This window comes from Bidens hawaiensis, unplaced genomic scaffold, assembly GCF_021521415.1.
Source record: "Bidens hawaiensis isolate Kalapana, Puna unplaced genomic scaffold, B.hawaiensis_p1.1 tig00006392_1, whole genome shotgun sequence".
Classification (NCBI taxonomy): Eukaryota; Viridiplantae; Streptophyta; class Magnoliopsida; order Asterales; family Asteraceae; genus Bidens; species Bidens hawaiensis.
The window spans coordinates 1376426-1393703 of NW_027491432.1; the positions used below are offsets into that span (position 1 = coordinate 1376426).

The 17278-nt window shown below is 32.3% G+C and overlaps 1 long non-coding RNA gene and 1 pseudogene across 2 annotated transcripts; one reads left to right on the forward strand and one right to left on the reverse strand.

Moving 5' to 3' along the window:
• Window positions 1-675: 675 nt before the first annotated feature.
• On the reverse strand, window positions 676-12482 carry LOC143632512 (uncharacterized; annotated as a pseudogene). Its single transcript, XR_013153527.1, has 14 exons — window positions 12323-12482; window positions 11332-11408; window positions 11080-11238; window positions 9974-10187; window positions 9038-9124; window positions 8813-8952; window positions 7747-7827; window positions 7207-7271; window positions 6956-7131; window positions 6009-6139; window positions 5825-5912; window positions 1953-2172; window positions 1767-1873; window positions 676-1254 (listed from the first exon to the last, which is right to left on the reverse strand). The product of XR_013153527.1 is annotated as an uncharacterized LOC143632512 (transcript).
• Window positions 12483-14925: 2443 nt separating this feature from the next.
• LOC143632505 (uncharacterized) lies at window positions 14926-16662 on the forward strand. The gene is made up of 3 exons (XR_013153526.1): window positions 14926-15004; window positions 16383-16479; window positions 16586-16662. It is a non-coding gene; the product is annotated as an uncharacterized LOC143632505 (long non-coding RNA).
• The last annotated feature ends 616 nt before the right edge of the window (window positions 16663-17278 follow it).

Consider the following 17278-nt stretch of genomic DNA (forward strand, 5'->3'; position numbering starts at 1 on the left):
AAGCGATTTTTCAGTTCGTTTCAGCACCTAACAGCTCGTTTAAGCGATTTTTAAGGTTCGTTTCAGCACCTAACAGCTCATTTAAACAATTTTTCAGTACGTTTCAGCACATAACAACGCGTTTAAGCGATTTTTTCAGTTCGTTTCAGCACCTAATCCGTTTCAAATAGGTTGTAACGTGTTGAAAACGCGCTGATTCGTTGGTTCAAAAAAAAACTTACCTGAAATCCTTTTTGACCCGTTCTAGCCCGAACCTCAATTTTCCGAACTCTTTTTGCAAATTTTCGGAATTTTAAAATTATATTTCGTATTTTTACTAATTTTCGCAACCTATAAAATTAATTATGCAAAGTAAAAACGTTGAAAAATTAAAAAAAACCTAGATTACCTGCTATTCAGGTAAAATATTTAGGATTGGAACAAAATTGAAAGTTCAGTAATCTGATTGGAACAAAAGATTTTATAAGTGACCTGATTGTGACAACTTTTAAAATTAGTTAATATTCTATGGAGTATGTAACTTCCATTGCTGATAATATAATCATTGTAACTTCAAACTTTTATTTTAGTGGTCAAAAACAATGTCTATTTGTCATATATATTATTATCAAACGGTGTCATAATTTGATTATGTTTTATTTCATTTGTGTTTGTCTATGATGTCGAGTAACACAAAAGAAAAAAACTAACAATGATTTAAATCCAATTCAAGAACTCCTTTATCATAACTATTTTGAATAACCATTAATGTTAGTTACACAATGAGCCAGAGTTATGCACACATAAAACACAACTCCTCATCTAAACCATGGGTGCATTTCCCATCTATGCTATAAGTATACATGAATAATTGTCATTTGATTTCTTCATCCTATACAACAAAATTTGCACCCACTTGTCTCAACTACCATGTCTACTGGGGCCCGCTGCATACCTGTCATGATCATCGTCATCTCGTGGCGTTTTTGTTATCCTGGCAAAGATTTCGTCTAGAGATTCAGATTGAGATTGAGAAGGTTCTTGTGAATCTTGAGACTGGCGCAAAGGCATGAATCTTCTAGCCGCCATATTAGATTTAAAGTTTTGGAGATTGGTCTTCATGGACACCCAGGTTGAGGTTATCCTAGACGGTTGCTCGAGTCCCACGTTGGGATCAGTGTCTGCAGCCATGTTTATGTCTGAAGCTGGGGCCGTTCTCAATGATTTGTATTTGTTGGTGGTGCCATCTTCAATTGAAAACGTATTGGAAGCAGCCTAAACCAAAACATTGATAGCTTCAATCTCACACACATACATACATACATATATACAAGGGGCGGTTCTGTACAACAGCTTATCTTCTTAAAAAAGGTAATGCAACACGTGCAAGGGCCGGCCCATATTTTTGTAATATAGTATCACGTACCATACATAAGGGCACCATATCACGTACCAAGTTACATAATTACGTACCATCTTCAATTAAAATAAAGTGTATACCTATTGCTTTAAATGTAATGCGTAAGATGGTTTTTTAACCGCCTCACATTCTCTCTCCCACGTATGTACATAGGAGACATGGTTTTCAAAACCAGTAATAATATAGCAGAAGAGTCACGAGGCGGTTAAATAACTGTCTTGTGCATCACATTCAAAGCAATAAGTACATATACAGTATACTATTCTCATATTGATCTGAAACAAAAGCCCCTATGTATATACTAATTCAACATTCATTAAACACTAGCAATAACAGAATTAAAAAAAAATTGTTGGGGATCACTTACCAAGTTATTGCTGCCGGTTTCTATATCTGTATTCGTGTCGTTAAAATACCTCGCCAGAGGAATGATGAATTCACCAACCTTATGTCCTCTAGCAATCGAAGACCGTTCTATACACAAAAAAAAGGGTTGCATAAAAGAACTACAATTATTTATAAATAAAATCATCAGAGAAAGTAAATGCATCACCTTTCTGCAAAATCATCAATCCTGATGGATCAAATCCATCAAGATCTTCGGCTTCATCTTCATTTCCCAGCTTGAATATCCTCCAATTTCCAAAATAACTCATAACTCGGTCAAAAAAATTGCTTGCAACCATTATAGTATATACAACCATTATAAGCGGATAGATTCTGTTAAAGTTTTGACCAAAAAAGGGGACCGCATCATCGATTTTACCCATTCTCTGTAAATAAATTATTAATGTTTATTAGTCAACTAAACAATTGATAAATTTATAGGCAAATTAGGTTTCATTTTGTTCAACCAGTTTAACATATATTGTGATCGTAATGTACAAATAACTAGAGTAATTATGCTAGTACTAGAGTAATTATTATTACTCTACAGTTTTTAAATAGATTAAATATTATTGCATTACTTTATTTTTTGTAGTGTAATTACTCTTGTTCAAAACTGTAGAGTAACAGTAACGATAATTACTCTAGGTATATGTATGTTTAGTAGGTAAAATTCATTCGCAATGGATCCCACCCCTAGGGTTGGCAAGTAGAATAAGTTGTTAAATACAACAACAACAACCATACCCAGTAGGATCCCATAAATAGCAATGCTATAAACAGGGTCTGGGGAGGGTGGGATGTAGGCTAACCGAATCTCTATTCCAAAGAACAAAATAACAGAGAGGTTGCTTCCAGAGAGACCATCAGCTCCGAAACCCATATACATTAGATAATATAAAAAGACAAAATTCAACAGAGAAGATCTTTAGATGTTGGAGAAATAAAAAAAAAACTAGATACAATTAATATTAAATAATAAAAAACATTAGTCATAATAAAATAGATAAATAAAGGTACTGATAATTAGAAATATACAATAATAGTTAAAAAAATATATAAATTAAATTAATTTATTAATTAACACTAAAACTAAATAAACACATAAACAAATAAAATTAAGTTTAGTAAGTATAAAAATATAAGAATACTACGAATGATAATAATAATAATAGTAGTAGTAGTAAATTAAAAAGTAATAAATAAGTACAGAAAATGATATAGAATAAAAATAAAGATAACATACAAAATAGATGAACTTGAAGAAATATGGGGGTAAGAAAAGGAAATATCAGAATGGCATGTGACAAAATAAAGGTAGAAAGAAACCTCTAAGATAATTGTAATAAAAAACTATGCATTCTCTCTAAAACTCCTCAACCTTAATTCTACGTCTCTAAGAATTTCTATCCTTGACCATGTCCTCGGAGAGGTGCATGTCTAGCAAATCATTCCTAATCCTCTCATCCCAAGTCAATTTGGGTCGGCCTCCACCTCTATTCCCCTCTATAGTAATGTTTTCTACAGATCTAACAGGAGTCGTCGTCTGTCTTCTCTTCACATGTCCAAACCATCTCAAGCTCCCCTCTCTTATCTTATCTGATATGCAAGCCTAATAGAAACCCAAAACTTAAACAAGAAATTGAAGGATAGTTGGCTCGATTCGAGATGGGCTATTCTCCAATTAATCATATTCGAGAAGGATTAGATCTCCATTACAAAGATTTTAACCAAGTAAATTCATAAATATAAACATTGACTTCCTTAAAGAAATGACCCTAGGCATATTTATTCTAAACGAGTGTTGAAACTTCTCCATTACTTTAGCATTTGACTCCTCAAATTAAGCCTTTGACTTTGACTCTCATTTGAATACTCTTTAAGTTAAATAACAGGCGGGAAACTGAATATATTCTTTAATTGACTTGACCCGTTTGGCATTATGGATACTAACCCGAACCAGGTTTCTATCAATACTTCTGGCCCGGAGACACGACTTGTCCTCAAGTCGAAAAGAAAGGAATTGTTGTGCCAAGCGATCAACCATTCAATTATAGGCTGACCCTCTTCATAGATCCATCCATAAGCTAGAGCATATTGTGAAGGCCATGCGATTTCCTTGTCTTTTGCATCTACACCCGACCTTGATGACCACTTGATTTCAACGATTTTTTTCTTATCATAGGTGTCCCCTGTAACTGTAATTGCAATTGGTTGTTCAGAGTCGGTATTCTTTTCCTCTTTCCCTGAGCCCAACAGTTTGCATGCTAGAAATCGCCCGTGCTTCACGGAATCAAATACGTGTGGAAGGATTTTAGGAGTGGATTGTGATGACTGAGTAACAACCGATAAGTTAGGTTTCAAGGCAGGTGTTGCTACTAGGATTCTGTTGGGCTCTATATGGCCAACTTTGGACTCGGATTCAAGGTCCAAACTCATGGCATTAGGTTCATCAGATTTAATTTTCAAAATCTGATGAGTTTTCTGGTTATAAGAGTTCATCATCTCGACTCTTTTGTCTGCCATTAAACTGTCCTCCGTTTCCATGTTCTTTCGAACCTTATCTGCCTTTTCACAATAGTTGCCATCTCTTACCATCTGGGACTTGATTTCTGCAACATCACCTCTCAACCATGAGAGTATGGTGTCAAGCTTGGAGGCGATGGCTGCCAATTGAGCGGCGATTTGATCGGATGTAAGACTGCTACCACCGCTACCCCCGGTTTGCACCATCATTCCTTTAATGTTTCCCGGCAATGGAACCAATTGATAGAAACCCAAAACTTAAACAAGAATTTAAAGGATAGTTGGCCCGATTCGAGATGGGCTATTCTCCAATTAATCCTATTCGAGAAGGATTAGATCTCCATTACAAGGATTTTAACCAAGTAAATTCATAAATATGAACATTGACTTCTCCATTACTTTATTCTAAATGAGTGTTGAAACTTCTCCATTACTTTAGCATTTGACTCCTCAAATTAAGCCTTTGACTTTGACTCTCATTTGAAGACTCTTTAAGTTAAATGACAGGCGGGAAACTGAATATATTCTTTAATTGACTTGACCCGTTTGGCATTATGGATACTAACCCGAACCAGGTTTCTATCAAAGCCACCCCTAATCTCTCTCGGAAAACAACATTTCTTATTCGGTCCAACTTTGTATGCCCACACATCCACCTTAGCATTCTCATTTCTGCAACCTCCATCTTACATGCATGTGCCTTTTTTATGGCCAAATAATTTGTTCCATATAACATTGCACGTCTAACTGCAACCCTATAAAATTCTCCCTTTAGTTTAGTTGGGAACCTCTTATCGCACAAAACACCTGTAGCTGCTCTCCATCTACACCATGTCACCATCCTATATGTAGTTGCTCTCCTCCAAAATAAGTTGTTAAATACTGATTACAATTCATAAATATAAGCAAAATTCATTGTTCATCATCACCATGAAATTGAAATGAATGTGTCATGACCATGAGTAGGTCTGTAAAGAACTGAACAAAAACGTTTAACTTTAATCGAACAAACAGTCGAATAAGGACAACTAAACAAGCATAGTTCTCTGGTTCTTGTTCGTTCGCAAAGAAAATGAACATGCTCATGTTCGTTTAGGTTCATTCGTTAACGGTATACATGAACAGGTCCCGTACGTAAACAAACAAATACAACTGAACATAAATAACAAAAAAAACATAGGTGGAATAAAAGTATAAAACAGACTAGAAGTAAATGTGAACAATGTGACGGACCTAAAAAGTTACTAAAACTAGATTAGATTATAATGGGCCTATAAATGTTAATGAATTTATTAAAGAACATAAACGAACAAACTTAACCAGATGTAAACTAACTCTAAAATTACCAAAGGTTTACTAACATAAATAAACGAACAAGGCATGTTCGTTTCACTGAACGTTTGGTTTATTTACAAGCCTATTCATGAGGATGGTTGTGAGACTTATTGTTTAGATACAAGCTTTCAATTAGATTGAACTAAGCAATTAAAAAAACAGATACTAAAATCTAACCCGTTCAAATACAGTTGTGGCATCGCGCGGAAGATGAATAAGATTTAGAAAATTATACGAGACGGGAGGTGCGTATCGTGCCACCTGGCTGAAAAAAGATTTTAACGTCAATATTACTATCTACAATGTTATGAAAACAAATGAGATTTTGTCTGTTAAGCATTAAAAACTAAAAAACACTTACGAGCATATCATTAGAAGGCTAACTGAACTTGTTTGACTTGGAGTAAGTGAGTAGAAAGTCAACCTTCCAATTTTAAATAATGAATAATAAGTGCATACACACATATACATCAAGGGAATGAAACTGAAAACCTGAAAACATATGTAAAAAAGTGATATAAGGCTCATATAGTATAACTTCATATATACCCCTAGATACTTCTGAAATATCATATATACCCCTACAAATAGAGTTGTTCAACGAATCGAATAGCGAAATTCCGAATTAATCGAATCAAATTTTCGAATTTTTGTTTTTTGTATCTGAATCTGTCTTCGATTCAAACTGGATTTGGTTTATTTAATTTGAATTCGTATTCGAATTTCTTGCCCGATTCGAAATTCAATTCTTATTTGAAACTTAAATTCGAATAAATTCAATTTAATTCAAATTCACCCTAAATAATAAATAATTTACTTTTATTTTAGAACTACTACAAGCTCATTACTTTTAACAAAATACTAATCCAAAAATCAATAAATTATCAATATATATCAAAAGACCACAATCATAAATATAACACCCAAATATAAAATTTAAAGTAGCAACAATGTGCCATATGACAAAAAGTTCAAAAACATTAAAGTAGTAGGGATTATCCAAATTTAGAAGATTTTTTTTTCCATGTGTGCCACTGTTTGTCATTATTAGTTATTTCTCATTTACGATTGTTTAAAGCATATTTATTTAAAAAATTAAAATAGAGACAAAAACATAATAATATGCTTGAGAGAAGTTATATAGTCATGAACTAAAAGTTGATTAAAAAAGGGTATACGTAATATATTGACTTTAGATAGGGTATATATGATATTTTACAAACTTCTAAGAACATATATGAAATTCTCACTAAAAAAATTATTTACCAAAATTAAATTAATTTTAAAATATGAAATAAAAGAAGTTACCTGCACAAACACTCCGTTTGTTTGAACCGCATTAATCAAAATAGAAAAAAGAGAAAAGTCAACTCCCCTCGGAAGCATAGTGGCTTCCGCTAAAAGAATCGCAGCAGTCAAACAGCCCAATATGATGGCCGAAAGCTTTTTCAGTTGCTTCCTCATGGCATACCGCCATATCAGCTCTACAATATTAATTAACTAGAAATTAACAAAAAATGATAATACTATAACATAATTTGGGGACATAAAATGATTACCAACTGTATCAAGATATGATCCTATCTTCCCTGGACGCTCAGGCCTGAAGCTTGAAATATATTTCCTGCAAAGTGAATTAACAGAAATGTTTTCAAACCTGCATTATAAATTACATCCATTGTTTATAAAAAAAATTGCATGTAAGACCCTATGTAAAGGTTCAATTGCAAGTGTGGTCCATAACATAAACAAAGTCATCATCATAAACAATGTTTGGTCCATAATGTTTCAAAAGTGAAAATGTCAGAATGATGTTTTAATATTTTTCAACAGTATAAATCTCAGGAAAATTTCTTTACTTCTCAAGTTCTCATAAAACTTTGATCAGTGGCTCAGTGCATATTCTTATTAAAACTATAAGCACGTGGAATCGATTAACTGTCTCTGCAAATCGGTTGACTCTCCTAACAAACTCTCACAAGTCCAACCAAGAATCGTGACCCAAATCACAATGTAACAATAATTTCCAAAACATGAAGCATATTTAGACAATAAAAACTGAATGGAAGGTGTAACAAGCCTGGAATGAGAAAGCAAACCATCCAGTAGCATCACGGTGTCCGTAACTCTTTAGCGTGTCCTCCAGCTCAAGGGCTTCTATCACAAAGTTCATGTATTCACTGATCAAGAAAGTAAAACATAGATGATTCAGCAAACAAATAAATAAGACAATTTCATATATCCAAACCAAAACAGCCAAAATATCAAACATAAGCAGTTTACATATTAACAACAAATAATATGACCATTTTACCCTTAAATTTCTTAAAACTTTGAAATTTTATTTTGTCCGTTTTTAACTTATCTTTTTTTTTCATTTCGCAAAAAAAATGGCAATTCTGTCCCATTTCCTTATAAATGAGTAGTTTGAATTATGTATTGTATGTAACAGGTCAAACGGGTCAAATTTAAAAAGTATGGAACGGGTAAAACAGGTTAAAAGTCACCCATATAGCTTAGTTAAAACCTTCTAAATCAATTTACTTAAATTAAATTGCTAAAGAAATAAGAAAAATGCAAACATATTTGACACTCAAATTTTAGCGAATGCAATTTCCATAAGAAAAATAATATTCATAACACTTACTTGAGAACGAACCGAACATTCAGAGAACCATTAGTGTTGGTCATTAGTTAAACAGACTAACATGAACACGTCTGGTTTGTTCATTTATGTTGATGAAAGTTCGTTTATATTCGTTCTGTTAAGTTCATTTATGCTAGTCCGTTTAAATTGGTACATTTACATTTGTTTAGCCCCATCCATTTACGTTTGGATATGTATTTAAATTTGTTCAGCCCATTACAACTTAATTCAATATCAGTAACATTTTAGACCCAACATATTGTTGTTTACATTTACTTTTAACATGTATGTCCTTTCGTCTACATTCATAAACCATTCGTTTATACTGTTAACGAACGAACATACACGAACACGTTCATTTTCTTAATGAGTGAACACAAACAAATAAAGACACTTTCGTTAAATGTCCGCTTTCTCTCATTTGTTCGTTAAAAACACAAACGAACACGAACATGCTCCGTTCGTGTACGTTTTGTTCATTTACATGCCTAATTATGAAACTCATAACACTTAGTTACCTTTTACAACAGTAGTAGTTGGCTTTAGCTATTCTAAGTTGGCGCCTTAGTGTTGCCATAGATTTCTCATCGGTGTCATAATCCATATCGTTTTCCCCTAACCTCCCTCCTTGTGGTTTGAAAGACGGATCTTCATTAAACTAAACTTTAACGTATTGAAATCAATGTATCAAATAGCACAAAATACATAACTTTTCAATGAACAAAATGACAAAAAAAAATTACCATATTTGTCAACATTTTATCAATGATATCCATGTATGGTCTCAACGGGTCACGTTTTGACATTTGCTTTGATGTTGCTTGAGCAACCTGATGCAATAAATCATTTAACATTTAAACTTAGTTAATAACAAAATGGGTCAAAATGGTCAAACTGGATGAGAGTAACAGTGTATTTAATTGCTTACAACTAATTAAATCTTTTCATTAAAAAAACACTGCATTAATATCTTAATAATCCAGTTACAAACACATAAAAGAAACATTAATTATTCATAAAGTTTGAGGTAAAAGAAAAAAACATTGACGGGTCAACCCATACTGAAAAGTCATATTCTGACCTAAACCCGTTTCACCTAGGTTTTAAAACGTGTGATGCGCTCCGAAGCGTTTTTATCCAAAAAGCCAATGTGCGATACACACGCATCACGTATGCAAGACGTTTGTTATTAAAAAAATACAAAAAACTATTTAGATAACATTTTAACTTGTTAACTATAAACACTAAAAAATAAGAGATTAAAAGAAATATAAAATTGAAGACTATAGCACTACCATTATGTATAACCAAAATAAAGCTTTTAACTCCATGCGTGCAAGTGGTCTATGCACAAGATACAAGTAATCTATGTAGAAACGCACTTTTAACTCAGAAATGGCCCATCAAACCGCACCGTGCATTATGCGCTTTTAATGCGTGCATTTTAAAAAACCAAGCTAACCCCCCGTCTATAAGTCTATTATCCACCTATGATTTGTCATACTGATCTTTCTATGCTAGAAAAAAAAAGGCTATTTTCATCCTACCATATACAAATATTAGAAATAACCGGAATTTTTCGGATATAACTAATTAAGGTGTATTATGTGCTGTGTGAAGAGTACAACTATTTAAAAGAAGCACAGTATACAAATGATGCAATGAAGAATCAGACTTACAACAATAGCATTTGAGAAGTTTTGATGAGCATCATCAAGTTTTAAAGCAGCTCTAGCCACTTTATGTGAAAGAACTTTTTGGCGAGTAACGTAGTCAGCGTTAATCCAAATGCCCTTTGGAATTTCACTTAAACCAAACCCTAGAAGAAACGCACCCGTCACAAGCCCAAATGTATTTGAACAAGCCATGGCGAACCCAATTATACCGCCGCTCCTGTCAAACAATTGACAAAAATAAAAATTTTAAACGATTAAAGAATCTTTTACTTATTAACGAGTCGATTTGGGCTTGGTTCATCTTAAACGGGTCAAATGAATTAGTTTAATGCATAGAACCTCATAACATTTAGATCATTGTGGTGATAATATTGTTTTTTATATCATAGTAAGCGCAATAACTATTTATGAAAAGGTGAAGAGTGGACAAAAAGTTCTTGCATGTCAACCAAACCTAACCCTGTCAAAGTATGTAAATGAAGTGAACATTCAATGAACTGTTCGGCGAGAAACTCGTTTATGTTCGTTTAATTACTAAAACAAACGAACGTGAACAAATTAATTTTTTTCATTTAGTTAAATGAATAAACATGAACACATGTCTCATTTGTGAATGTTCGTTCGTTTACGTTCATTTACGTTCACTAGTTTATATTTGTGTAGGTTCATTTATTTACATAGTCAACTGTTTAGGCTCGTTACAATTTAGTCTAGTTTTAATAAGTTATCAGTTCCAATATATTTAACTTCATGTTAGATTTTAATTGGGGTTCACTTAGTTATGTCCGTTCATCTATGTTCAGTTATGTTCATTCGTTTACACTTGTGAACCATTCGTTTACATTATTAACGAACGAACATAAACAAACATGAACAACAAAACCTTGTTCGTTGTAATATTCATGTTCGATTGTTTGTTCGCTTAAAGTTTAATGAACAGAACGAACATGAACCGTTCATGTTTGTTCAATTCGTTTACAGACCTAATCCGGTCTTTTTCAGCCTGTACTATAAAAAAACATGTTTATATATCATTCGAGCATGCAAACCACAATCTGTAACAAGATATAAGAGACTTCCATGAAATAAGTAAAAGGTTAGAAACAAACCAGTTATTATGCAATAATATAAGCAGTATGAGTCCAAAGAATGCAACAGAACCAACGATCACATAAAACAACAAATTCACATGTAAACTGGTTTTTAATCTTTCGGTCACTGTAAAGTCCCCAGCATCTTCAAAACCCTGAAGAATAGGCACCACAACCCTGCATATGAAAACAGAAACTATAAAACTTATAAAAAGTGTACCAAGTAAAAGATGGTTCAAAACATATATTATAAAGTTAAAAAAAGTATACCAGGTGAGTAAAAATGTACTCCAATATGATAAGCTCCAAAAGAAAGGAATACCCCCCTTGTCCTGATCACTCATAGCCTGCAAAAGAGAAGAAATGTTTAAAACAACTACTGGATGTTTGACGTAACCTCGTGAAAAACTCATGTCATATGCAGCAATGCACACAAATTGATCCATTAATTGGAAGCTCATGTACATTAAACATAGAGCACTACAAAGCAATGAGCATGCTAACATGAAAATTCAAAAGTAAAACACATGTGCCCTAGTCATGCAGATGGTCTATATGTATTTCCTACTCCATGAAATCATCTTTAGGCATTGAACATCGAGCAAACGTAACCTAAGTTTTTGCAACCCAACGAAAACACAAACATACCCAGTAAGTCCCCAAACAAAGTTTTTGCAGCCCAATAGTTCAAACTTTAAATCATAACCACCTCAAAGAGATCAAGAAATATATGAACTTCATTAAGGATACAGTAAGATTAAAACAAAGTGTCATTCACAGCAACAGTCTTTTATCTGTTACTGGCTTGGTTTTAAAATGTGTGCATCACATAATGTCATCTGATATAATCTTATGCATGATGTAGCGCCTTATGCAGTTGACCAGTATTTGAACAAATTTGACCATCGATTGCAATGGAAATGAGTTTTCAAATCTGATCATCAATTGAGCATTTGAACAAACGAAACCATTTATTAAACAAATCTGATCAAAGATGATGAGAATATCTTATAATTTTTCAAATATATACAAACGTTTCGATTTTGAGCAGTGCCTAGTCGGGATTTTTACAACCATGCCGGTGGCAAACATGATGATCACATTATAAGCACTAATGTGAGGCTAACAAAAGATCACAATTAGGGTTCCAATTTCCATAAAAACAAACCCTAGGTGGTTTCAGATCAACAAATTAAAATCACAAGAATTAGGGCTGTAATTAGAATGAAGAGTAGATGAATAATAACAATTAGCGACTTACAGCCCAAATGTCAGCGGGAACGAGAACAATGAAGGATAAAGAGAAGAACCATGTGTAGCCCACGGTGAACAGTACGTAGCGAGGGATGTGAGGTCCTGCGAAGTATTTCAATGTGAACATCCATCGTCAGCGGCAACGAGATCAGGTAAAACACCCACATGATTCTAATTCAACGGTCGGTGGGTTGTTCTACCAGCTACTTGGTTTGGTTCAAACAAAGACGCGTTAATATTACTTATATTTATATTTATATATATGCACTCACAACTCACCATGTGTAACATTGCCTAACTCTATATATACTTTAACCACCGCGCGATCGCATGCCGTTGATGATGGTTTGGTTTTAATTTTTAACGGAGTTTACGTGATCCTACTAATTGTTTATTTATAAACTATTAAAACCGGATCGCAAACACCACTACATAAATGTTATTTTTTTTAACTAAAAACAACTAAGACGATATCATACTCAAATTAAAGAGAATAAAATTCTTGTTTTTATGGTGCCGCTTTTAAAAAAAATAATAGCGTATGAAAAAATTATGACCGTTTAAAAATCGTGGGTGGATGTTGGGTTAAATGTGAAATTAAAAATAATATATGGTTAAACGTTAAAGGGCTAAGGTTGTAACTATTACTTAAATTTATAAAGGTTAATTAAAGTTGAGAGGACAATATTATAACTATTTTTAAAGAATTGAAATTACTATTTTGCCCCTCTTCAATATGCTATATAAGTTGTATCATTTGTTAATTAAGTTGTAAATTACTTAAATTGAAATGTCTTAATTTGCCCATAAATTATGTATTATATACAGTATAGCTAGTTTACAATTTACATGGTTGATTTGTGGGAGAGGTCATCACAATTACTAAAATTTTGGGGTTTGAAACAAAGATAAAAAAGAACTTGTGATAGCACGTTTTTAGCTATATGAAATATAATTTGACAATTTTATTAATTCTGTTTTATTTTCAAAGTCAGTAATGACAAAAGCAAGTTAATAATAATAAAAAGTTACTAAAATAGTTCAAACACAAAGCAAAAGCAAACTTTTCTCCGTAAAAAATAAAAACACCACCAATGAGAATAATTGAATCAATAACCTTTGATTGCATAGACTTATCACTTTTTTTAATTCACCAACGAGTCATTTTGTACACTTTCTTTTAACAATTATGGGCATTTTAGGGGAATGGACCTACGTGTTTCGCCCTCCTCGACCTTCCTTTACGCCAGCTCTGTTTTTGGGTGGGATCATATTGACTCCCTCAAACTTAAAATGAACCAATTGAGTACATGGGTTATTCATGCGGGAAAAAATGCATCCCTTCGTCTATTTATTGTTCAAAAAAAATTTAAAATGGCATTTATGCCATGTAGTTTTAAAGCATGCAATTTGTGTACCTCCATATCCATCACCTCTAACTATTTGTCACACCCCAACCAACGACAGAACATGTCGGGGCGCGACATAATCATAGTTCAAAATACACTAAAGTAATTACACGTGTCAATATCTAAATTATTTCATTTCATATATCAAGTATACAAAGTATAAACTTTGTCTCAAAGGATAACATTACAATCAAATATTAAAATAAAAATCTTTATTCTTCATGCAACCTAAGGTCCAGTCTATTCTTTATTCTCTTGCTTCATCCCATATAGCTACATGCGTCATGCATTAAAATATATATAGTTTGTCAACATAAAGTTGAACAAGTAATCACGATTTTGTACATAATAATATTAGAAATGACAATTCCTTGAGATAAACATTAATCACTACAACTAGCATAAACAATAATAATAAAAAGCCATTTCCTTCGTCCTAAACGGGTCGAGTTACTCCGGTGGCTTATGATCATACTTATGAGGATGAGATACCAACAACCATAACTCAAAAATAAACACACAATCACATTCGCATGTATCAACTAATTGAGCAATTGCATATCTACACAAATAGTGGAATTGTAGTGAAAATTATAATATATTTAACTTGTGAACGCATAACGCCCCCAAAAATGTAAAACGGTAAAAATGAGGGTTGTGATTACTCACCTTAACAGGTGGAATAAGTGATGAGACGGTGTTAAAAATTAAGATAAAAGCGGTTGAGCTCTTCGAGATACGTCAACAAAAGTTCGTGGTTGTTAACAATAATATTAATTATAAACGAAATATTTACAAATACAAGACTTATGATGGATTTGGGATCGATAGGGTTTAAGTAAAATTTTATTTAAAATATTATTGGTATAATTATCATAATTTTATGGTTTATTATTATTATTATTAAGTTTTATGTTAGATTTACAAATAATAAGAGTAATCATTATATAATATGATATATATATATATATATATACGGGTAGGATCTAGAGAGAACTCCTGCAAATGAGAGAACTAGAGAACTCCTTCATAACTATTGATTTTACTTAATCAAGGGGTGAAAATAAATAAAGGGAAAGATAAAAGAAGAAAGACATGGGTTTTAGGAAAATGGTAAATTAGGCATACAAAATATATGTACACATTCTGGCTCCCCATATCTCTCTCTCTCTCTCTCTCTCTCGTACACCGTCCCCCAACCTAGGGTTTCATACTATCTTCTTGCTAAAATCATCTGATTCATTGCGAAATCGGTCAATTAAGCTAAAGAACACCATCAGGTAATCGTTTGTAGAAGTTATTATCACGTATTTCATTTTAATATCGTTTGTATTACAATGAATCGCCCAAAATAGTAGTCGATTATATATTTTTTGTGTTTTATATTTATAATTTGAGTAACAATATGACGATGTCATCCCGTATTTGTTTGATTTCACATATGTAGTACACGAATTATAGGTGTATTATACATAATCAACTCAATATACAGTATTATTGTGTGTTTTGTTTATAAATCAAACATTATTGCGTTATATATCAGTTCACATATGCAATATGCTCTGTTTTTGTGTTTTTTTTAAATCAAACAATAATGTGTTGATATAAGTTGATATTTGTTTGAATGCATATACGTAGTGCATGATTCATATGTTTGATTAAATATTTTTTAGACATGTTTGTTAAAATACAACAATATTACCTTATACGAGCATATTTGTATACAATGCATATGTAAATTACATTATAATCTGGTTATCTTGATGCAAAACCATGTTTTATGTTTATTGCAGGTATGTAGTGCTTGTTTGTTTTTAATTGAATAATAGTACATTGATATTAGATAGCATTTTGAATATCCAGTTAAACATCGCACATGCGTAGTACACGAATCACATGTTCAAATATATATTTCTATTTTAGGTTTGTCGAACATATAATTGTTTATGTTATGGAGCATATCTCATCGACTAAGAGTACATAATCGAGCAAAACAGAGGCTAGCACGATGGGCTCTGTTTTTGTCTAATAGAATAAGAATATAATGCCGATTAACATTAATTTGTACAAAATAAAAGATATAAAGAATGATCTGTTCTTGTAATTTACATGATTTTCCAAGGATCAAATACATGCAGTGATGTCGTAATACATTTTTATGTATCGTTGTTATATTGCATATATGCAATACTGCATATTTTTAGTTATATTGCATAAATGTAGTGTTAATCATGGTAATATTAATGGAACTTTATATGTTTAGCTATAATAATGCATACGTGTAAATGAACTTGTTTTATTACATTGCATAGTTGATTGTTCAGCTTTGGTGTTTAATTGATCAATATAGGCTTTAATTAGCGTTTGATGCGTTATGCCCTCCAACTGTTTAATTAAATGTCTAAAAGAACTCATTTTGGCAATTAAATGCTTACTCGATTATTGTTGCAAAATAATTGTTCAAAGACTTTAAGATACTTATAATTCATGGTAAAAACATCTTGAATAAATATGACTATTGTTATATTTGTACATTTCATTTGTTGGTACTTGAATCATAACCCACAGCCATGTTAATTTTTGTTCATGATTGTTACAACTGCGTTATGTTAAATATTTGTATATTGTTTTATATTATGACATTCATATATGATATAGACACGAAAACAAGAGGGTAAAAAAGAAGCAAAGGTGAAACAGGGGATGTTATTGAACAATGAAAATGAGGTGAACAGTGAAAATAACAGTTTTAATGGTATGCTTTAAATATTTTATTACAACTAATGCATATAGTATTGTGATTAGATATGTCTGTATCCATGACCTTACATATATTTCACATACACGAATATCACGAGCAGGTCAAAAAGGTCACAAAAAGCTAAACAAAGGACACTGGTGAATGAGGAATGCATGCTTGAGGAACTTGAGGAGAAAAATGACTTATTTTATTACAATACTCATGTATTACATATACGCTCCACATATATGCAGGCTGATTTATTACAATTTATGTAGTACATAAATGACATATTTTAATGCATAATTTAGTTATATTGCGTATGTCACACCCCAACCTATGGCGGAACATGTCGGGGCGCGACATTGATTGTATCTTAGCTCAGAAGATACTAAGTAAAATACACGTGTCAATATCTAAATTATTCATTCATATATCAACGTTCAAAACACAAACATTTGTCTCAAAAGAAATACCGTTACAATTAAATATTCAAAACATAAATAACTTAAAATAAATGTTTTCTTCAATCATCAAAGCAACCTAAGGTCTCATCTAACTTCCAATACTTGACTCATCCGATAAAGCTACCTGCGTCATGCGTGAAAATATATATTTTTGTCAACGTAAAGTTGAGCAAGTAAACCACAGTTTTTTTGAGTATATATAATAATAAAAGGCAATTTCATGCGATAATTGTAAATCACTACAACTAGTATAACAATAAATAAAAGTTATCTTTTCAACCAAATCGCATTGATAACGGTTTACTTTGACGGCGTATGATCATACTAATGAGGATGAGGATGAGGAT